This window comes from Ammospiza caudacuta, chromosome Z (assembly GCF_027887145.1).
Source record: "Ammospiza caudacuta isolate bAmmCau1 chromosome Z, bAmmCau1.pri, whole genome shotgun sequence".
Lineage (NCBI taxonomy): Eukaryota > Metazoa > Chordata > Aves > Passeriformes > Passerellidae > Ammospiza > Ammospiza caudacuta.
In genome coordinates, this window is record NC_080632.1 from 59,030,703 (window position 1) to 59,055,828 (window position 25,126).

A 25,126-nucleotide genomic window follows, 5' to 3' on the forward strand; every position below is an offset into this window, starting at 1 on the left:
CTGTCCAGTGCAGGAGTGGCTTTTGTGGGTTTTGTGTTGACATTGGGCCAGTATCGACCCACAACAGCCAGGTTGAACCACATGGACTCTCCAGGCATAAACCACTCACTCCATGCTTATGGCTGACACTGAGGGGAGTGCTGGTCTTCATTTCCTGGTTATTGGCCTCCTGAGAGGCAGCTAATGCTGACTCATAGGAATTCTAGTGCCCCTTCAAACAATGAGAATTCTCCAATGAATGCTGCGCCCTAAGCTCTGAACAATAAAACAGGCTGTTTGTCGCAAGGACCTCTGTAGTGTGTGTCATCTCTGTCTCCAACCCACACCCCCACCATAACACCATTCTGTTCTCACTGCATGTGTGTATGAGCACACACATCTCACTGATGATGCACAAACTTCTGTCTACATATTCCATAGCTGGGACATTAGATTTTTCCTTAGACAGGCAGTGTTTGCATGATCTAGCCAGAAAAAGCCTGCTTATGAAGACACTGAAAACCAGTCAAGTTGGAATTTCCTGAGAGAGTTTGAAGTGTGAGAATTGGAAAGATAAAAATCTTCACAGATTTAAGAAGGTTTGATTTACAGCCTTAGAAGAAGTCTAGATTGATGTGAAAGCAGGTACACAGGCATTGAACAGAGAAACCATAAACTTCTGTTTGTATAGTTAGAAGTAAGAATATGCCTTAAGTAAGAAACTTTATTAGATAAGATGATAAAGGGTTATATAGTATAGTAATGTAGTAATGTGACTGTAATAGAATAAGCTGAGTTTAGATATTATAATAGAGCCATATATGTGTACCTGTAATAAGATCTTTTTGGACAAAAGTATCCACATTGCAGTAGAAAGAAGTAGAGGTGATAGGTTAGAAAAACAAAACATACTCAGTGGTGGCTGTCCATTGGATTAGAAAGTTATATATTGTCTTGCAACAAAGAACTTGTGACCATCTTGGATTCTGGCCAACTGCTTGCTGTCTTATAAATCTCATGGCCTTTGAGATTGATGTTATCAAAGCAATAAATCGTTCTTAGTTTGATCGTGGTCCCATCCCTTTGATTAATACCACAGCTCCCTATGCCTCTTCCTACCCCTCTGTGGAAATAATTGCGCCTACATTCAGGCACTGAGATCCAGAGAGCACAATGTAGATGCAGCGGAGAAGGGAAGGACAGAATGTACCGGTAAATGTGTTGTGGCTTACATGGCGCACATGAAAGGTGCAGTCCTGCACTGGCTTTTAGTTCTAGAGCCTTTTTGTATCAGAATAGTTGTAGTATGATTATCACATCATTATTCCCTTCAAAGGGGTGTTTGCCTCAAGTCTCATTTTTGCTGATTTTCTGCTTGTTCATTTTCATGATGGCAACAGGTGTTTTGTAATGGCAAGTGTACCGTCCTATAGCTTGCTTTTCTTTTTATTTCGTCTGTCTAGAAAAGGGAATGACTGAATTTCTCAGACAGGATTTTCTCTCCACAATTAGTTTCGCTTGACAGGCATGGATTTGCATCTGTAAGATCATCTACCTAGTAGACTCTTGGCACTGAAGAAACTAGTGGTTTGTTCTTGCATATAGGTAAAACCTTACAAAAGAAAGGTCTTGTAAAATCATGGCTCAGGCATGTTATTTTGGCTGAACAGAAAGTGACACAGCTGAATTAGAGATGAGTTGTTGTCCTGGTTTAGGACAAATTAGGGGAAATCTCCAAAAGGGAGCCCCCCCCAAAACAAAACAAACCTCCAACCACCCCTCCCCCAATACCAGGTTCGGGAAGGAATTTCTCGGAGGAGCAAAGTGGAAAACAAAACCTATTTATTTACAAGTAACAAAAGAACACTCCCCAACACAAGAAAAGAAAAGAAACCAGGCTGTGTTGTGAAGGGCGCTGAGCTTCTCTCGCAAACTCCGGGGCGGGTCCTGGACGTCTCAGGTCAGGTCCGGAGCCGGTCCAGTATCTTCAGGGGAGGGTAAGAAAAGAGGGAACGAAAGAAAAGAAAAAAAAAAAAACAGCGCAGAAAGCAGAAAGCAAGCAAGCAAGCAGCTAGCCAAGCCAAGCAGCCAAAAGCCAAAAGCGAAAGTGCCTGGTCACACTCCCTCCTCTCTTCCCCACCCCGCCGCAGCAAGACGGCCGGGGGGGGGGAAGAGAGAAAAGGCACAGCTGCCAGACACAACACACGATATTGGGATAAAGGCTGTCAACCCACGACACTCCACGCCTTATCCCATATTGTGAATATACAATAAAAAACTTTCATTTCACTTACACCTTTGACACTTACGCATTCCTCTCATCTTACTTGCTCACACCTTTGACACTTACAGTTTCCTTCTGTCTCACATTCAACAAGCAATGACATTCATATATGAGTCTCATCCCACAATCAGGTCTCCCTGAGGTACACACCGTGTTGTTCCATCTTTCTGCATTATCCACCATGTATAACCTGGTCCTTGAGCAAAGATGGATGGGTTTGTCTGTACTCGAGGCAGGGTTGATCCATACTGTCTTTCCCAACAAACCTCTGACATGGGCCACTGGGGCTTTATCCCCATCTACTATATTAAGGAGCTCAGACTGAGCAGGACCCGCTCGGTTGGTGGAACCTCGAGTGTTAACTAACCAGGTAGCCTTTGCTGCTCCCAGTTTTTTAAAGACCCCCACCCAATGCTTTTAAGGTGGTTTTTAACAATCCATTGTACCTTTCCACTTTCTCTGCAGCTGGTGCATGATAGGGGATATGGTATACCCACTCGATGCCATGTTCCCTAGCCCAAGTATTAATAAGATTGTTTTTAAAATGAGTTCCATTATCTGACTCAATTCTCTCGGGAGTACCGTGCCTCCAAAGGACCTGCTTTTCAAGGCCCAAGATAGTGTTACGGGCTGTAGCATGAGACACAGGGTAGGTTTCCAACCATCCTGTGGTGGCTTCTACCATGATTAGTACATAGCGCTTGCCCTGGCGGGTTTGAGGCAGTGTGATGTAATCAATCTGCCAGGCCTCCCCGTATTTTTACTTAGACCACCGCCCCCCATACCAGAGGGGCTTCACTCGCTTGGCCTGCTTAATGGCAGCGCACGTCTCACAGTCACGAATAACCTGAGAGATACTGTCCATGGTTAGATCCACCCCTCGGTCTCGTGCCCACTTATAGGTGGCATCTCTACCCTGGTGGCCTGAGGCATCATGGGCCCATCGTGCTAAGAATAACTCTCCCTTATGCTCCCAGTTGAGATCTATCTTCAACTCCCCTATCTTTGCAGCCTGATGTACTTGCTGGTTGTTTTGCTGCTCTTCATTAGCTCTGCTTCTGGGGACATGGGCATCTACATGGCGAACCTTCACAGGTAACTTCTCTAACCGAGTAGTGATATCTTTCCACTCTTCCGCAGCCCAAATTGGTTTTCCTCTGCGCTGCCAGTTGGCCTCTTTCCATCTCTTCAGCCATCCCCATAGAGTGTTGGCTGCCATCCAAGAATCGGTATACAAATAGAGCCTTGGCCACTTTTCTCTCTCTGCAATACCTAGGGCCAGTTGAATAGCTTTGATTTCAGCAAATTGACTGGATTCACCCTCTCCTTCAGTAGCCTCTGCAACCCATCGAGTGGGACTCCATACAGCTACTTTCCACATCCGTTTCATCCCTATGACGCGACAAGAACCATCAGTGAATAGAGTGTACCTTGTTTCTTCTACTGGCAACTGATTGTATGGCGGAGCTTCCTCAACCCGGGTCACTGGCTCTTGTTCCTCATCTGCGACACTAAAGCTTTCACCTTTGGGCCAATTTGTAATTATTTCCAGAATCCCAGGGCGATTTAACTTCCCAATTCGAGCGCGCTGCATAATGAGGGCAATCCACTTACTCCAAGTAGCACTGGTGGCATGGTGGGTAGAGGGAACCTTTCCTCTGAACATCCATCCCAGCACCGGTAGTCGGGGTGCCAGAAGGAGTTATGCCTCTGTACCAATCACCTCCGAGGCGGCTTGGACTCCTTCTTAGGCAGCCAAGATTTCCTTTTCTGTTGGAGTATAGTTATCTTCAGACCCCCTGTAGCTCCAACTCCAAAATCCCAGTGGTCGGCCTCAGGTCTCGCCAGGTAGCTTTTGCCAAAGGCTCCAGGACAGACCGTGGCTCCCAGCTGCAGAGTAGAGCACATTCTTCACATCTGGTCCCGTCCTGACTGGACCAAGGGCTACAGCATGAGTGATCTCCTGCTTGATCTGGACGAAAGCTTGCTGCTGCTCAGGGCCCCAATGGAAGTCGTTCTTCTTGCAGGTAACCAGATGAAGGGGTCTCACAATCTGACTATACTCAGGGATGTGCATCCTCCAGAAACCTATAGCACCTAAGAAAGCTTGTGTTTCCTTCTTATCAGTTGGTGGGGACATAGCAGTGATTTTGTTAATAACATCCACAGGAATCTGATGCCATCCATCTTGCCACTTCACCCCCAAGAACTGAATTTCTCGGGCAGGTCCCTTGACTTTGCTCTTCTTAATGGCAAATCCGGCTTCCAGGAGAATATGAATTATCTTCTCTCCTTTCTCGAACACTTCTATTGCCGTGTTCCCCCAAACAATGATATCATCAATATATTGTAAATGTTCTGGAGCCTCACCCTCTTCTAGTGCAGCCTGGATCAGTCCATGACATGGTAGGACTGTGTTTCTACCCCTGGGGCAATCGGTTCCAGGTATACTGCATTCCCCTCCATGTAAAAGCAAACTGAGGCCTGCATTCTGCTGCCAGAGGGATGGAGAAAAATGCGTTAGCAATATCGATGGTCGCGTACCACTTTGCTGCCTTGGACTCCAGCTTGTACTGCAGTTCCAGTATGTCCGGTACAGCCGCACTATCAGTGGTGGAGTCACTTCATTCAAGGCACGATAGTCCACAGTCAATCTCCATTCTCTGTCAGATTTTTGCACGGGCCAGATAGGGCTGTTAAAGGGTGAGTGGGTTTTACTGACCACCCCCTGGCTCTTCAGCTCTCGGATCATTTTGTGGATGGGGATCACGGCATCTCGATTCATCCGGTACTGCCTGTGGTGCACTGTTGAGGTGGCAATTGGCACTCGTTGCTCCTCTACCTTCAAGATTCCTACTGCACATGGGTTCTCTGATAGTCCAGACAAGGTATTCAATTGTTTAATACCCTCTATCTCCACTGCAGCTATTCCAAAAGCCCACCTGAATCCCTTAGGATCTTTGTAATAGCCATTCCGGAGGAAGTCTATGCCCAAAATACACGGAGCCTCTGGACCAGTCACAATCGGATGTTCCTGCCACTCCTTCCCAGTCAAGCTCACCTCAGCTTCCAACAAAGTCAACTGTTGTGATCCCCCCGTCACTCCAGCAATGGAAACAGGTTCTGTCCCCACGTGTTCCGATGGCATTAAGGTACACTGTGATCCAGTGTCAACCAATGCTTCATAGTCTTGTGGCTCTGATGTGCCAGGCCGTCTGATCCATACCTTCCAAAAAACCCGGTTCTCCCGTGCCTCTTCCTGGCTGGAGGCAGGGCCCCTCTAAGCCAGATTGTCCTTCTTTCCTTGGGCGTATGCCTTAGAAGTTCCTTCAAGGGGATTGGACATGTCATTGTCATCATCATATTTAACATCTCGGCTACAAGCGACTGGAGCTGCTATCTTTTAGGTGATACTTCCTCTTTTCTTCAAATCACACACCCGTTGTGCCAAAGCAGCAGTGGGTTTTCCATCCCATTTCCTCATGTCTTCTCCAGACTCACGCAGAAAAACCCATAACTCAGCCCGTGGGATGTACCTTCTCTCCCCATCAAAGGAGCGCCAGCGTTGGATACCAGGGCCTCTAATTTGTACAGCTGAGATTTGAATAAGGTCCTCCTTAATCTCTTCCCGGAGTTTCTTATGATTCTCCTCTATTTTGTCCTCTAGTTTCTGCAGTCGGGTTTCCACTGCTGCAATTCTGGCATGAGTTGGGCCATGCACAGCATCTGCATACACTCGAAGCTTCTTTGCCATATCGAGCACAGTCTCATATGTATCATCCCACTTCATTATTGCTAGGGCAGAAGCGTATTCAGGTGGCCCAAGTCGCACAAGTTTCCTCCACATTACAGGTGTGCATGGTACCAGGTCCGGATTCCTAGTTGTTGTATCATCTGAGAAAATGAGCTCTGCCACTGCCATCTCTCTCAGGCGTTGGATCCCCTGTTCTATGGTCTTCCACCGTGTCTGCTGTATATAGAGATCATCTGCACACAGGTATCGTTCTGCTACGCTTCTTAGGACCCGTTCCCAGAGGCTGTGAGTGTTAGCCCCCCTCATCATACCTTGATCGATGACAGGATCATGTGACAGGGATCCCAAATGCCTCGCTTCAGTACCATCCAAAATTGTAACCTCCCCTGCAGCATCCCAAAGGCAGACTAACCAACTAATTATAGATTCGTCAGGTTGTCGTCTGTAATCCTTTCTTAGGCCTCTGAGGTCCTTCAGAGAAAAGGAGTCAATATTAGCTCCAGATTCTGTGCCCCTTGATGTGGCCTCTGATTTTGGTGAGGGTCCTTCTCCTGCATCATCATCATCATCCTCCACCTTTCGATCGGTCGCATCATCCTCATCATCCTCCACCTTTCGATCGGTCTTGCCTTTACACTTTCCACCTCTTGTATTAGCTGCAACAGCCATGGTTTGGGGCCTATTGTCTGATTCAGCTGCTAGCCTGGAGCCTGGGATGTTAGCTGCAGCCTGGGTCACTGGGATAGTAACTAACTTATCTCCCTGTTGCCTTTCTGCTATCTGCTGCTCCACAGTATCTAGCAGAGTACGGTAAACAAATGCCAAGGCCCAGCTCACTGCAGTAATCCTTTCTTCCTTAGTATTACCATGGCACTTCTCCCTCAAATACTTTGCCACCTCGACTGGATTCTGAATTTGATCAGATGGGAAGTCCCAGTCTATAGGATCAGAAAATTCCTTTAAAGTCTGGCCCATATCCTCCCATTTCCCACTCCAGTTAAGATTTTTCCTGCTTTGTTTTACTCCTGAATCAGGAGTCTCTCTAACCCCTCTAGAAATCTCAGCTTTCATTTTATATACACTCCAGACAGTATAGAAAAGGCTTAATAAATTAAATGCCAGAAAGATGGTTTCTTTTAAACTCAGGGGAAATTCAGTATTTTCTAATAGAGATGTCAACAATTTGGAGGAGAAGAAGGAAGACAAAGGCTGAAAAGCCCCTTCCCCTTCTTCTCCCCAAACAAACTGAGCACACAGCCATAACAACAATCCATACATTCCTGAAACAAAGTCCAGCATTTTTATCTGACACATCATCACACATAAGACCAGCACAATGACTATTCTGGTTAGTGCCCCCCGCTTACAAAAGCTACTTATTAGGGACAACACCAGAGCTATTTTTGAGTAAGGAAATAACCCTAGGGACCACAAAGGTATTAAAACTTCAAAAACCCCTAGGGACCAGAAATACCAGCAAGCTTCCACTCCAAATGACATTATGAATTACCAATATGCCCACAAAACAACCAAAACCAAAATATTATTGTTATAGGTTTTTTTTTCCACTGTCTTTGGCCTCCGTTTCCCGGCCAACGCACCAAAAAATATATTGTCCTGGTTTAGGACAAATTAGGGGAAATCTCCAAAAGGGAGCCCCCCCCAAAACAAAACAAACCTCCAACCACCCCTCCCCCAATACCGGGTTCGGGAAGGAATTTCTCGGAGGAGCAACGTGGAAAACAAAACCTATTTATTTACAAGTAACAAAAGAACACTCCCCAACACAAGAAAAGAAAAGAAAAGAAAAGAAAAGAAAAGAAAAGAAAAGAAAAGAGAAGAGAAGAGAAGAGAAGAGAAGAGAAGAGAAGAGAAGAGAAGAGAAGAGAAGAGAAGAAAAGAAAAGAAAAGAAAAGAAAAGAAAAGAAAAGAAAAGAAAAGAAAAGAAAAGAAAAGAAAAGAAAAGAAAAGAAAAGAAAAGAAAAGAAAAGAAAAGAAAAGAAAAGAAAAGAAAAGAAAAGAAAAGAAAAGAAAAGAAAAGAAAAGAAAAGAAAAGAAAAGAAAAGAAAAGAAAAGAAAAACCAGCTGTGTTGTGAAGGGCGCTGAGCTTCTCTCGCAAACTCCAGGGCAGGTCCTGGACGTCTCAGGTCAGGTCCGGAGCCGGTCCAGTATCTTCAGGGGAGGGTAAGAAAAGAGGGAACAAAAGAAAAGAAAAAAAAATAGCGCAGAAAGCAGAAAGCAAGCAAGCAAGCAGCTAGCCAAGCCAAGCAGCCAAAAGCCAAAAGCGAAAGCGCCTGGTCACACTCCCTCCTCTCTTCCCCGCCCCGCCGAAGCAAGACAGCCGGGGGGGAGGAAGAGAGAAAAGGTACAGCTGCCAGACACAACACACGATATTGGGATAAAGGCTGTCACCCCACGACAGTTGTGTAATCATCATGTGTTCACGTTGTGGTGTATGGTGGTTGTCTGAATTATGTTTGTTATGATTTAAAATTATGTAACCGAGAATGGCCTGACTGCTTTAAAATCCTGATTTTTGCAATAAATCAGCTCTCCTTTGAACTTGCCTGGCAACTCTGGGTCATTACGGACCCTCAATCACAGTTTGCCAAGGAGATAGATGATCAGTAGAAATGTTGCAGAGCTGCTATGTGCACATTAACGGAATGGCAAACAGTGAAGTGGTGGACATTTCTGGGGTTTAGTACAACGCTGCTCCATTGATGCCAGTTTAGTCAGTTTTCCATCAGTGGCACTTCGATCTATAAGTGCGCTGCCCAGAGTCTTTCTAGTATTTGATGCCATTTCCAGTCTGTTATTTTAATACCCTCCTTCAGTTTAAAGGATGATACAATCTTTACATTTTGAAGCTCCTTCTTAGGAAATGCTATGCCAGAGTAGTCTTGCTCCCTTTTCTTTTGCGTGGTTTGTAATTTTCATAGACTCATTGCAAATTTCTGCTAATGTCAGTAAGAATACTCACACTACATAACAGGGTTGATGCTTTCAGCTGCTTTCCTCTTTCATACTGCTTCATACTGTGTGTGACCTAATGGCCTCTTTTTGTCATCAGCATTTTGCTGTGGTTTGGTAAGAACTAGCATACACTGCCAACTCACAACATGTGTGTTGGTGTTTCAAGGGCTTTGATGGGTTCCTTTCTGAGGCTGCCATGCACTACACTTTTACATTCACAAAGACTTCATCTTCCATAGGTCGTTTCAGTACTTAAAACTCTTTCCTGGAATGTAGGCAATAGACCAGCAATTACGAAATTCCCTGCAAGCCCTGTCTTCCCAAAGGACCATTTAAAAAGTTTGTTTTTCTCCTCTCACTAATCTGCCAGTATTTTCATAGAGAATTTGGTACCTTAAGTGAACCTCTTAGAAGGGATCTCATCACAGGCAATAGCTCAGGCTTTCTGGAAGTAATTGCTTCTCTGGATCCTAATTCTATTCAGAGTAAATGTAAGAGTTGTTTTCACTGAAGCCACTCAACAATGCCTCTTCTCTTACAAAATGTGATGTGCATGACAAAGATGAATCCCCATGAAAGGTTATAGAAGCTAATTTTAAGAATGGTGGCTCCCTCCTGCATTTACATTTCTAATTGAATTGATATTCCAAATCTAAATATTCCAGGCCTTTGAACACCAAAGGAAGTCTTTGTCTTTAGCAAAACTTAGCCCTAGGAGGATTTGAGTTAATTTTGATTTCTATGGTGTTAGGCCTGTTGCAGATAAAAAAGTAGGTCGTACTCTCTTCTTGTGTACTCCCTTCTTGCCCTCTCATTCCTCCCTCTTTGCTTTGTGTGCCCTAGTTAATCTACTGGTATGACTCATTTGGTATCATCTCACAGTGCAAATTCTGCATAATTTCACGGATTTACAAATGCTGGTTGCCAAGTAGTGCAATCATTCAAAGGGGCAAAGAATTGTAGGGCTGGGCAACTTCAGGTGCTGAAACTGTAAGAGGGTGAAGTCATGCCATATTAAAATGACAGAGCAAATCAATTGATCTAGGACTTTCAGCTGGACAGCTCTGAGAATAGCAGCTTGTCAGCAATGACACAGCCATCTTTCTAGCTATAGTAGAGAAAGAGAAAAGGGACACCTTCAGCGATTAAGCTGTTTAGCATAAGAAAACAGCAAGAAATGTACCACAAAACACTTGAGCCAGATAAATTGCATTTTTCTAGTGAGAGTTTTGCACTTGTTCTTTCTTGTCTGTGCCTTTACTTTTCACAGAAAATGGTGGGGCTTTTGATTATTATTTTTCTATTTTAGTTTTCTCTGCCTCCCTCTTTCCACACAAAATTAACAATTTTGCCCTTCTTTTCTGGCTTCTCTTTCTTTACTTACAGAAAGTTGCATGAGGTCATCCAACCCTGTCATAAACATTCTCATACTGTGGGAAAAAGCGTAAGGTACATTTAAAGGGTTAAAACAAACCCAAAAAATAGATATTTTTTACAGTCTTCTGTGAGAACATCAGCACAAAAGACGTCTTTGACCTATGTTAAGCTGTATTGATTTAACTTTTAGTCCACTAATTACTATTAGAAGTGTTTGGCCTTTAGTACATAGCCTTTGAAATCTAGCCCAATATTTTGCCTAGTATTTTTGTGGTTTTTTTTTTTTTTTTTTTTTCCTAGAGAAAAGGCTTTGTTTCTTAAGTAATATACAAGAGCAAGAGCAATCATGGTAGAGTTATGCTGTCATAATCAAAAGTGTCATAAATTCTGGTACAGTTTGTGCTGGTAATACATCTAGAAATGAACCATTTTAGATCTTTTTTTACTTTTAAATGTACCCATTCTTTGAGATATTTAAGAGTTGAGGTTTCCCACCCCCCCACATAATACCTCTCTCTGAAATATTTCTCAGGATTTACACATAAAAGACCACCCTGTAAAATATGTTGCTGTTACTCTGCAGCAACTGCAGCTGAGCAACTAGTGATGATAATGTGGGTTAAATGACATTCCTCCTGCAGTGATGGAAACTCTGAGACTGACAGACATACTCAACAAAGATTACAATGGCTCAGCTCCTGTCTTTAAGTTAATGTGCATTTTAAAACTTCCCAAGAAGGTGAATTCAGCCTCCTTCATTGCTCTGCACTGGAGTCCCAAGAGAATTTCAGTCTGCTTTTTGTCATTTACGGCTATCATTACGGCTCATGAACGTGAGACTCCCTCATGACTGATGAAAGTTGTCTAGTTAAGAGTGGGTCAAAGACATGGTCTTGCTCTAGAAGGAGATGAGAAGGTTTCTGTGGTCTTTGTCATCTCTACTGCTTGTGATTTCTATACAAAACCAGTGGGAAGTTTTCTGAAGGTAGTCCAGAAGCTGGCAATATGGACAGCTTAGAATGGAACACTTGCTGCAGTGCTACCATGGTGATAATAGAAAGGACTTCAAAAATTTAAAAGGGCAAACAAAGCAGTTGGAAGGAAAAGAACATTAACCATTATTCCATTCTTCAAATATATCCTTCTTTAAATCATCATTTTCCTGCAGTTTCACAGCTTGAGTTGGTATCCTTGAAAAGCAATCTGAGACAGAGTAGGCTTTTTAATGGAGTAGATGTGATAAATGCAGGCTAAGTCACCTTTTTTTACATAAAATGCGAGTCATGCTTGAGCTACTCTTTGCTTAAGGTATTTATCTCATGCTTGCTCAGAATTTTACTGTCATGATTATCATTGAAACTTTTCAAGGAAAGCTCTGATTAGCAATATTTGTGAAAAAAGAGTAATTTATCTCCTGTATTTGTGCAAAGCAGAAGAGTTTTTTGCCATCCACAGTGCTGCTTAACCTTTTAAGGTCGTACCCCTCTTCCATATCCTGCTTAAGGGCTATTAATCTACTTCAGAATTGGCATTTTCTTTTTGAAAGCTCATGCAATTTGACCTACTTACTGCAAATATTTCATCAATTTTAAGTCCACAGCTAGCACATTTTATGCATATTCTAACCTTCTAAATAAGTAACAAAAGCACTCTAAAATACTTTACTTTTTTAAGCACAAAAAATACATCCCTCCTTCACAGTTGGCAACTCTAAAATGAACTACATGTCTGCAGTATTTTGCCATGCGCCAAGTAATTCACATTAAAACAAATAAAACATAAAACATAAAATAAAACATTCACATAAAACAAATAAAATTTTCAATCTGAAAATATTTTAAAATTATTTTTGAATACACAAAATACACCCTAACCTCACACATTACCTGCTGATTTTGATCGTCGTGAAAGCAAATCCAATTTTTATGTTTGGATAGCACACTTTTCCACAGTTTTCCACAACTGTTCTCAGCACAGTTTTCTGCTTACATGACTGTTAAGACACTCTAAGGTACTTCTAAGATACTGTAGTAAGCAGAAAAGGTTGTGCCTTATTTCTGACTTCCTTTGGTTTTCTTTTCATGTTACTTCCTCTTGTTGTTTTTCATGTCACCTTTCTAGATACTGTAATTTAGATTTAGATTTGCAGTTTACTAAACTACATTTTTTCTCTGGAATTCTTGGAAATTTTAAAAGAACCCAACCTGTAAATATACATCTTTTTATGATTTGCTACCTACATATAAAATCTTCCTGCTACTCAAAAATGCTTTTATTTGATATGCATTTTATCATCATTCAAATTAAAAGAGAATAGTTCCTGTATTCACTGCTTTTGTACTGGATTCAGTTCAACGTGCACTAACAAATTCATTTACTTGTATTGAACTCTTTTGTAAACACATAGCAGGAAAACCTAGCCCTGTCATTCTGTCTCTGAGGAAAACATGGTCAAGTTCCAAAATCTGCTGTCACACCTTTACTTAAATGGGCCAACTTGTTGTGAACAGTTCATCATCTGAGACCTTAACACAAGCTGCAACATTCTTATAAGCCCTTCTCAAGTTCCTAGCAGAAGAATTAATTTTCTCCTTAAACAAAAAAATTCAAAAAATTTGCCGTTAAACAGCAGCCATGGACTCTGTCTTACTGAAACCCTCTCTTGTGCCCAGGCAGTTTCCCAAGACAAGGCAATCAGTTCCCTGATAAACCCAGGCCTAATTTTTTTTCTCTCTCCCAAAGAAAATTCCTGCCTAGACATATTTATTTATTCACTCTTACTCTTGTTCAGCCGGTGAAAAAAAAATACCTTTCCTGGAATTAGTTCCATGTGTTCTGCAAAAGCCTGTAGGTAAGGCATCACACTAGGAAGATCTGGGCTTTTCTCCTTGATACATGTTTTTGTGGACTTTTATGCCAGCATTTACTTCCTCTTCCTTTCTCCCCTCTCTGAACATTAATGTATACAAATTCAAGGTAGTTTATTACACTCCAATACATGTATGCTACAAAGGAGTTCAAATTAAACAACAATTTACCTGGATAATATACATAAATTTCCACAACCCCAACTATTAAAGAAGAAACAGAACACCTACCAAGAAAATGACCATGTCCTTCCTACAATTCAAATAATCATCTGTTAAAATTGATACATGCGTTTGGGACAATTAACAGTACATTAAGAAACTGGATTTACTTGACATGCAATTGAAGGAAATTTAAAAGAACATTCAGACCAGCAATGATTTAAGTCCCTCTTCTCACCCTCCTTCTGTTTACTTTAAACTCTATGTTTCTGAATAATACAACAAAAATGTGTTAGAGATGGCTGATCATTGTATTTGAAAAGAAAGCTTTCTTGTGAAAAATTAAGCTTGCCTAAAGTCTTCATTTACTAAATTCTGAATAGGTTGGATGAAAAAGAACAGAAAACCCAACAGCTTGTTTTTCCTTGTAGAAAACTTGTAGAAAACATTTGTAGAAAACTTGGGAGTGAAGTTTTTCTTTTCCTGTCTTGCCTTGGAAAAAAGAAAATAAAGGAAACCAGAAATTTTTTAAAATCTTGACAAATTATGGAAAAGAATAGCCTTTTGTTCAAACAAAATTAATGGTACCTTCTTGTGCCTCTGCCAATTTTTTATAATCACTTTAATCAGAGCTGTGTCATCTAGGAGAAATAAATAGCTTAAACCACACCAACAGAGCTTGAGATCGATCTGACAAGCTCTTCTTCAGATGAACATTGTCAACAATAGCCATTATTCTGTTCCTTTGACAATGTTATTGTTTTCTTTTATGTTATTTTCCTATATGCCTTAATTTTCTTCTCTCACTTGGCTGTTCTATCCTTCTCTTAAAAAAAAAGAAGAAAATAAAAACAAAGTTGGTCTAAGGCAGCTAGAAACAGTACAGGGACACTGAGTCCACTTCTCTGCAGAACTGGATCTGATTTTTTTTTAAATTCTCCTTTCTTTTTCCCACTCCATCTAACTGTCCATGTCTTTTGAATATTTTTATTAATTTGAGTATTCACAAGTATTTTAATGTAAAAGAAATATCTGTTAAAATTTTAAAACAAACAAAATAAGCACAAACACAAAACCAAAACCAAACCCCTCACACCAACAGCTGCCAATCTTATAGCAGCTTTTCCTTCTATATACTTGTACAGCAATAAATTGTTTAAAACTCCTAAGGAAATTGCAGCATGAGAGTTCTTTTAGCTTAATAAAGATTATCCAGTTCTGACACTTTATGTCAGCCAAGTCCTGCATTGATTGCCTTGTGTAGCAGAATAGAGGCCCTGCAGTGCATTAGTCAAACATCCTTCAATGATTTTCTCATTGTATCTGTATGGGTGAGTTAAACTGCCACATTAATATTGATGCCTTTTTTCACTAGAGGGAGCCAAAATCCCTCTATATAATTGTAAATATGATATTTCCAAGTTTTCAATCCAGTCCTTGTGTTAGCAGTTACTGGGTAAAAGATAAATGTGCTACTCCTGGAATATTATTTTTATTATCAATAATTTTAATATGTTATTGCAACAGAAAAAGGAGCAAATTCAAAAGATACAGGCTTAGTCCTGCTAGTACAAGTTTACAGAATTTTGGCAGCTGAACATAAAAATCTTGGCTATAGCAACAAATTTTAACTTTGCTTCCTAATACTAGTAAGGAAGTCACTTTACAGCTAATCATCTCACACTAATTCATGCTCAGAACAGGGCTGTCTCAGTGTCTCTGTTTTCACTGACAGACAATAGTCCAGAAGATATGCTAACTTTAAATATGCTAACTAATTGCTAATAATTGCTATGGGACAGGCATATCTGAAGCTTAGTTTTCACAAGGCAAAACAAGGGTAGTGATTATATGGAAGAACAAGAAGTATGAGGGACAGCACAATAAAGAGCTAAAGTAAATCACCACTCAACTTTGGCAGTCCTTCTAAGATGAAGATTTTGTACCAGACCTCAGAGCTGAGGAGGAGTTGTAGAACAGGATCAGCAACATTACTGCAGCTTGGCTTCATGGCATGTATGTTGTGCAGTAACCAAAGGCAGCATTCACCAAGCAAGCACTTGGAGAAACTATACAACTAAACATGGCTTAACCATAAAATCACAGCTGGAGAACACAGTGCTAATTTTTAGTGTAACAAGGAGAATGCTCAAATGGGTTTTTTGGTCAAAAAACTGATCTTCTCCATTGTTTTGATAATGTGAGCAAGGTCAATTTTTTTCATATGTATGATGATTCCAGTGATGTTGCAATACTGGATTTCTATTTGGCAAAAGGCTGCATACAAAGAATGAAAGAATTGTATTTGGGGACTTCAAAGTTTGGAGTTCTCTTTCAGGTTTTCTTTTTTTTCTCTTTCCTTTTTTCCCCCCTTAATAGCTTCTGAAAACTATGGCCTTAAGTTACTGAAAATAAAATGTACATTTTCTCAGCTATAAATCCTCTTTAAGCCTCTAAAAAAATTTGTACAAGACAGTTTAGTTTTCATTTGTTATCTAGATTACTATTATATTTTGGTTTATATTTGGTTTTACCTGTTTAAAAAAAATTATTTATGACTAACTACAGCTCACATTAATGCCATTGTATACACCATGACACATTGCTGTTTCTTTAGATTATTTATTGCATGAAATGGATGTAAGGGAAAAAATGCTGATGCTGTTGGAAAAAGACCCCTACCAAACCAAACCATTCTCTGAATCTATGACATTAGAAAAAAAATTGTTAATAATAATAATAATGAAGATAGCATCTGATCACTTGTTAATCTTCAAAGCAACATGTCTTAGTTTCTAATTGAGAAGGAAATCATCATGCTGGTTTCCAGAAAAATTTTTATTGACCACATCAAAATATCTTTTAGAAGATCCTCAATAGAATTCCTTTGTTTTTTATCTTCATAGTCAATTTCAGTCATTTCAGTCAATTTTTTTTTTCCCAGTAAATTTTTTTACCTAGAAAAGTTTTATGTGTTATCCAATCTCATTGTTTTGGAGGAGGAAAAAAAGCAAGAGAGTAGGGGAAATAATTACCCTTTACCAGGGAAAAGTAACTCTCATAGATTTGCGAATATAGCAGAAGGACAGCTAAGTCATATTTTGATATCTTTATTGCACTGCATTTGTGCTTTGAACTTACAGACATATACTTGCAAAGGTTTGATGAGATTATAGGCTTGTTTTAAGAAATTACATAAATAATTTGGATACAAAAGTGGAAATTTCTACACATGATAGGAATTAAGGAGAGGTAACATTTTTTATTTTAAAACATCATCTAGGTCTAATCAAAAAACAAAGTGAACAAAACTAAAATATAAGAACATAACATTGGCTTCAGAATCTAAAATCTCTTCAATTTCAGTGGACAGTGTCAGATTGTGAATGCATATCTAGTGTCTACATATTAATGACCACTGCAGCTTCAGCTCTCTATGCTAATGACTCATGACAATCAGTCCTGCCCTCCACTGCGTTAGTGAATTTAAGAGCACTTACAGCTGTATCTGTTAATGACACAGTTTCCTTGTCCATAATATCTCCACAAAGCCCAATAGCCTTCTCTCCTTCACCCTTCACCTCTGCACTGTCCAAGCCTGGTTGCAAACACAATGCACCTGGGGATATTTTTTAAGGAAGCTCTCTTGGTGAACCCTAAAGGGGTTCAAACCTTACTTTGCATAACAGAACTGTGCTTGAAAGCCCCGTATAGATCTAATAAAACTCTCTAAGTACAGAAGAAGGAAGTAGCGGCTAAGCAAATAAAGACTGCCTAATAATAATTTGCACTATAGTAACAGAGTTATGCATTAGCATCTGTATACCTGTACTGTCCCTGCTTAGTATATAATTATGTTTCTTAATTTCATAAAGCAGGGTTTATGGTGCCCCACTCTGCATCTGTGACCAAAATGTTTTGGTTATTGAACCAGGCTTGCAGAGTCCAGGGCCCCTCTGTTTGTCACTCTGTCCCTGCAGCAAGCACGCCAGGGGTGAGCAAGAACCTGGCAAGAGAAGCAGCCAGGACAGGTGACCCCAACTGAAGAAATGCAAATGCCATATGCCATACAATAACATGCTCAGCAGTCAGATGTGGGGGTGTAGTCTTTCCAAAGTAGCCAATCCTCAGACACAAGCTGGGCACTGGTATATGCTGTTTGGAGATGGCAAGTCACTGCCATAACAATAATTGCTCGTTTTCCCTCTCTCTTGTTCATTATCTAACTGTTCTTATCTCAACCTATAACTTTCTCTTAATACAAAAAGCAAGAAGTACCTTTTTAATTATTGTGCCTATTCCGTCCATGGATCACCTTGCAGCATTTTCATAAAAGAGGAACAGGAACGTGGGGGTTGATGTAGAAAATGTATTTACCCTATAGGTCAAATTAGTATGTAGCCTCTTCACATTTTCTCTGAAGGTTACACAGAAAATAATTTTCCCCATCTTTCATCATATTAAAAAGAAAATAAAATTGTTGACTAACAAATTCAGTTTTGTTAAGACCAGCAGCAATTTCATGGGTCTTTATACTTCAGTATGTTATAAATCATTAATCAAAAGCTAAATTATAAAAAATGCAAAAATATTTATTTATCTTTTTCTGAGACCAAAATACAGTCCTCAAAACTACCACGGCCAAAGACAGCATCAAGCCCAGGATCGGTGCTGGGTGAACCTGGATCTGACTTCTATCGCATCGAAGCCGAAGCCCCCCCCTCCCCCCCCCGTTCATGAAGGTCGCTTCTAGCGGTGATGTTTTATACAGTGTATTGTGCCTGAGGTGAAGAGTCCCAGTTTCTTTTGTAACTCTTCACATTCATAGTTGGTTCTTTCACTGTGCAGAGCTGGACAGGCCGTCTCCTGGTTGATAACCAGCGTTGATTGAATCCTGGGAAGTTGTGTATTCACATGTATCTTTCTGATGACTTCAGCTATCTTGATCGATGTTATCCCCAGGGCAATGATCGCTCTTACACGGTTGCCGATTACTCGGGATACTGGTGATCATCGCGTTGGGTGCGTCTATTCTTGAGCTAAATGCCGATTGTTATCTGGCCAACTCAGGAATTTCGGAGTTTGAATAGACATCCACCTCTCAGGCTGCCTGTGGTAGAGACTCATTTGGATTTCACAGTCTTTATAAAATACATTCTTTTATAGCATGAATTATTTCTAACATATATTACAAGTATAAGAATGTCAAGAATCTTAAGTTGAAGTTTTGACCTTATTTCAGAGATCTTGGGAATAGAATCACAGAATCACATAATATGCTGACTTGGAAGGGACCTATCATTGAGTCCAACTCTGGGGCTTACACAGGACACCCCATGAATCCTACTATAGGCCTGAGAGCATTGTCCAAACACTTCTTGAACTATTTCAGGCTATTTGTTGTGACAATTTCCCTGGGGATCCTGCCCCAATGCCCAACTATCCTGTGAGTTAAAAACATTATCCTGATATCCAACCAAAACTTTCCCTCACTCAACTTCATGCCATTTACTCATCCGGTCACCACAGAGAAAAGATCATTGACCGTTTGTGACAATGATCACAAACAGACAATGTGCCTCATAAGCAAGTTGTGGAGCCTGATCAGGTGTCTCCTCAGTCAGATCAAGTGACCTCAGCTGCTTCTCATATGGCTTCCCTTCCAGATCCTTCATCATCCTCATGACCCTCCTTTGTATGCTCTCTAATAGTTTAATGTCTTTCTTGTATTGCAGTGCCCAAAACTACCCCCAGCGGTCAAGGTGAGGCTGCCCTACTGCAGAGCAGAGTGAGACAATCCCCTCCCTTGCCCGCTGGCAATGCTGGGGCAGGCTATATTTGGCCACTTGGGCCGCCAAGACACTGCTGACTCATGTTCAACTTGCCATCCACCAAGACCCCCATGTCCCTTTCCATGGGACTGCTGTCCAGCACCTCATTCCCCATTGTATACGCAACAGCCATGGTTGCCCTGTCCCAGAAGCAGAATCCAGCATCTGTCCTTGTTAAACTTCATAGTAACATATTCTTGACAAATTAGAGGATTAGGCTAACCCCAATCCTCTAATTTGTCAGGAATGCCTTCTTTTATAAGATTTTCCTGCTGGGTTATCACTATTGGATCATATATTTCTCCATAAGCAACAACTTTCACTATCACTGATTTAAAATTTATGATGCAAAAAAACCAGTGACATATCTTATATTCTATTAGAATGATTGACATCTGCTTCTAACAAAATCCTTTTTTCCATAGAGGTTTATGTAACAAATTATGTTTCAAAACATTACAATGAAACTCCTTCCTCTATTTCAGACCTTGTAAAGAACATTAGGCATACTGAGATTCTCTATAGATAACTAATGAATGATTAATGTGCAGTCCTAATGCATTTTAACATTCTTTACTATAATCAATTTACCCTGCTTAAAGCAGTAACTTGCCAGAGCTGTTTTCATTCAATCAAGAAAGAGCATGACAACACTCTGAAGGATAGAGTAGTAAAATACTTATTCCAAAATTGACTCACCATTATCTCCTCCGTGACAAGGTATCTGCATTTTTTAAAAATCAAATAATTTTCTAGTTAGTGATCCAACTAGCCATTTCTTTGTCCCTTTCTAGTATCCAAGTTGTCAAATTAGGTATCAAAAAGATCAGCAATGAGAGATGAAAGATAAAGGTCTAAATTATAATTTAGTATTTTTGCTTTAATATTTCTCAATTATCTGTAGACTTCATCCTCCTAGAAAGGAATAAGATGTTCCAGTTTTTGAGTTAATGTAAGTTACCCTTAACAATCTAAGAAAAAAACCAACCCCAAAACAACAAACCCAGTAAAATCAAAAGGCAAATCAACAGCAGTGGTTTAGAATTAGCAGACCCACATAGCAGTTTGATAAATATCTTCTGGACAACATCATCATGTGAGTTATTACTGCTCAACTATGACTACTTCAGGACTATCAGTTCTGATTAAAGTAATACAAAGATATGTAAAACTAACTAACACTTAAAAACTATACTGAAGATCCAATTGAATAATTCTCTTGGGTCTAGCTGGAATTCTCACTGATGCTCCTTCTATTGCACACTGGCAAATTGTACCAAATTTCACCAAATTTCAGAATACAAACACAAGAACATGTTACATCATGTTTTTTTTCCATTTAGTCTGAATTAAAGTTAAAGTGCCAGTAGTATCTTGCAGTGGTCAGCGGCCTTAAATTAATGTCCATCCGGTTAGCAGGGTGGCCACTGCCCTACTGCATAAGTGGAGAGCCAATCCCAGTGGCAGGGCCCCAGGATCGCTCCTACGGACACCCCTCAGTGGCTAAAGGCTTCGGGCTGCGTCCGTGGGGATGAGATCACGCTGGATCCGATGCCGAGCTGCGAAGAATGGCGAGACCAAGAGCCGGACACTCTCTGGGGTCAATCAGGTTTATTGCGCCTGACAGAAGACAGCCAGGGAGTGATGAAGATCCAGAGGTGTCAGGGAGTTATAAAGGGGGAGGAATCCAGGGGAGGGGATTACAAAAGAACCAATCATGGGAGGTGAGGGAGTGAACTTAGGATAATAGACATTACAGGAAAGCCAATAAATACATAACAAAGGAGGGGCCCCAGTCCCACAGCCAATCATAACTCCCAAAGTAAGGAACATTCTAGAAAAACAGGTGGAGTATGGAGTGACTGGCAGGGCCAGGGAGGGAGGAGTATGTTCCCATATAGGGAAACAGGGGGAGGAGAACTGGGAGTCAACTTATATAACCAGGGGACTGACAAAACTAAAGGCGGGAGTAACCATGGCAACTCAATGACAGACATTACTTAGGTGGGAAAAATAATGGAGGACAGAACCATAATACAAAATGGGGGAGCAACTGAACAAACTAACCTAACACACTACAACAGTATCTCCCACTGTAACTCATCAATGTTAAAACACAGATGTAAAAATTATTACAAAAACTATTCCCATTATTATTAAGAATTATAAACTAAAATAGGGCAGATACTTTACTAGTATAAACAGTTCCAACATTACAGAACTAGATCAATTTAATAATGAATAAAAGACTGTCACTGGAGAACATCCAGAATTCTAGTTTTTACAAATGCTGATAATTCCACTTATGGTTTTCCAGAGCTTGTTTCATAACAAAATTGTTTATAATGTGGGGGATTCCCCCTGGAATTTTAGTGTGTGTTATGAAAAGCTAGTATTTCAAACAAATTAAAATTACTACTACTACTAAAACTACTACTACCAATTGTAAACTGACTGTGAAAGGTGTAGTTCCATACTTGGGAAAAAAATGTTTAAAAACACAGACAAACTACTTACATTAAATTAGTTTCCAAGTAGAATTTCCAATGAAGAACAGTTTACTTCAAGAAGTAAGAGACATCTATTATTAAAAGAAAATTTACTGTACTAAAGAATATTTCATTTCAAAAATCACTAATTTTTACTGATGCAGGGAATTAACACCAACTACATCTCAGATTTCAGCCACACACATGTACTAGAAGGTACTGAACAGAGACTTTTGCACAACCGCTACACAATAACCCAGAATCTCTAAGTGAAGAGCTACTATTTTTAATTTACCAACAGCTTTCCAAAGTGGAACAGCTGCACAGCATATTTCTTTTTTATTTTCTTAACGATGGGTAATGTTTGCCGCCATAATAATTCCATTTTCTTCTTAAGAATGACCAACAGGATAGTACAAACCTTAGAACTCAATATAATTTATAGTACAAAGAAAGACATGACACGGCTATGGATCCACCCAGATGGAGGCAACTTAACTTGGAAATGAAACTTCAGAAAGTCATGACCCCATACTTAATTAGCACTTTCACGTAAGCATAAAATAGGCAATTCTTAAGATTTTAAATTACAGCACTACTTTTCTCAACATGTCACAGAATGTTGTCAACTCTTTTCAATTAAATTCTTGAACATGATTCTCAATAACATAAAAGTGATCATCTGTTTCTTACACAAATATTCACTCCAGCTGAAGGCTGAAGTCTTGTAAGTTTCAGTATGCTCATTCTTTTATACCATATTACATCAACACTTTAATCATAGGCTGAAGTATTCACTTGTTTTCCTTCCATGTACTGACTTTGACTCATTGAATTTTCTTGGAAGAAAAAACCTAACCTTTTGGGATTTCCTTCTTTATCCAAAATGAGGTTAAAATCTGATTTCATAATGAAAAAGGTTAAATCTTACAAGAAAAACCTACCAGAACTTAGATTCAACAGTTTAATTACTAGGTTCCAACACAAGAAAAATGCATGTGCAAAATCTAGTACTGGGTCAGAGACAAAAAAATTAAACCAATGTTCTAAGTAACAGAGGAGGAGCCAAACAATGGATTTACTACCTTTTCTGATTAGTTTTAACTTTTCCCTTCTTAAACATCCTTTGCTCCTCTGCTGGCTGATTCCCAAAGTTACATGTTTGTAAGGAAGAAACTACACAATCTGCTGTTTCCTTTTTGGTAGAAATATGCTTTGTAAATACAAAGGACAAACACTATTAAAATCATAATTTGCAAGCACCTTTCCCAGTCTTCCATTTTGGATAATACAATTATTTCTGAGTCCTAGATCCCTTAAATATATGAAATAATCTCTGTGTATTGAAGGAAGCAACACCTGTTAATATTATAATCCAGGCTTTTCTACCAAAGATAGAGATACTGTGGCTCTCATTTACAAGCTGTACAAGGCCCCTAAGGTTGTTTTTGAAGGGTTGATTTTCAAAACTGTTTAAAATACAAATAAACAAACAAATAAAGCCCTGAAAACCACATCACTGCAACAGCAAATATTTCTTAGCTAGTAGAAGAATGACTTTAAGACATATTTATTTAGGGACTAACTGATTCAATTCTTTGTTACAAAACCGTATCTTAATTTTCCAATAGAAGAAATCATGTCTTGGAATTTTAAGAAACTTTTTTCAGGTTTGACTTACCTCGTGATTGTAACAGTAAAGAAAAAGTTTTAAAATAGATATTATTTTAAAAATCAGTATGACAAATCCTCAACATGATTTGGAAAGTGTATCTCTATTGTCCACTTATTAAGTAAAATCCATTCCTGTGTCTAGGAAAATTTTCCTTAATTGCCAGAATTGTCTCATACAGCTCTGTGATCTCAAGCAATTCACAATTACCATTTATCTTCCCACTTCCATAAATGCACCTCTGAAATTTTTTTCATAGCATTAGTATGCATCAAAGCACTCTGCATGAAAAGCATCCTGTATCTTGAAGCACCCTTTCTCACTAGTCTTTACATTTCTCTTATTTTTGGAGCTCAGGAATAAAATTTAGTAATATACAGCCTAAGTAAGTAGCTTTCTTCCTTTGACTGTGAACTTCCTTAATGCCAACATAGATTTTAAATGATTTATCAAACTGTTTGGTAAACAATGTGAAATAAAAATAAACTAAAGACAGCCCTCATTCCTATTCAACACTCCCTTCATATTTAAAATTATGAAAATATTTTCCTGTCTGGTATTCTCAGCAAAGTTAAGAGTTAAAAGCACTATTGGATTTATCTTTCCTAGACTTTTAAAACAGAAAGTGCCATTTTATTTTGATCTAGGACTTCTTTCTTCAATTAAAACTCAGAACTTTGTCTATTTCAAATTCAGTAATTGAATTTAGTTTTTCTTTAAGTTTTGACATTGAAAAGGAGGGAGGCGAAAGCGGAATCTCTTTAAGTCTGTGTTTATAGAAAGATGTGGTAGGACTTCTAGTGTATGAAAGTATCTGCAATCAACAACAACAAAAAAGGAAAGCAGCATTTTAGGGGACCAACTAAATTGAGGTGGTAATTTAACTTGAACACTTTTATTACACCTGCAATACTAGTGAGAATCATCATGATTCCATGGACTGATCAGGAGAACTAACTGATCTCTAGAGATTTATTTGAAATAAAGGCACCTGGTATGGTTCATTGATTTGGTCATATTATTGTATTCTCCATGCCTTCAAAGAAAAAAAAAACCAAAAAACAACAGTTACATCAATAGTGAAGTTTTGGAGGTTGGGAGTTTTGGGAGTTTTTTTTCTGTTTTAAATGGGTATTCTAAAAACATGTATTGATGTATTTTTGCAGCAAGATTTCTAATTTATGTATCTGGAAATGTATTTCAAACTAAAAAGTTAAATTAAGACTCTCCAGATACACTTGTCTTGGTTTGAATGTCAATCTTCTTCTTTTTAATGTCAATCTCGCTACCTCCTCCCCCTGTTCCCCCAATGTGGCTCAATCCTTCCCTTAACCCCTCCCCGGTGTCCTGTCCTTCACTTGGCAGCCCATACCCTCCCTCTAGAAAATTCTACCAAGGACGTCAAGTGATAGGTTCAAGGTACTGGGGCCCCTTTCTCGGGTGGCCCTTATTGGTCCCCCTACCTGCTTGTTTTGCTTATCCCCACACCCTCCTATATCCCCATTGGCAGGCGGGCAAAACCCTCCCTGGTTTATTCTCCCCTTTATAACACCCTGCACACCCCATTTTGGTTGTCTTCATTTGGTTGGATTCCCTGGGTTAGGGATCTTGTTTGAGTTCCAGAATAAACCTGGACTTTGCCCTCAACTGGAGTCCACTCTCCTTCTTCTACCTACGTCATCCCACTGTCTCATGAGAAAGGTGAAAGCCTTAGCTGTTCTCCTGAGCTCCTGAG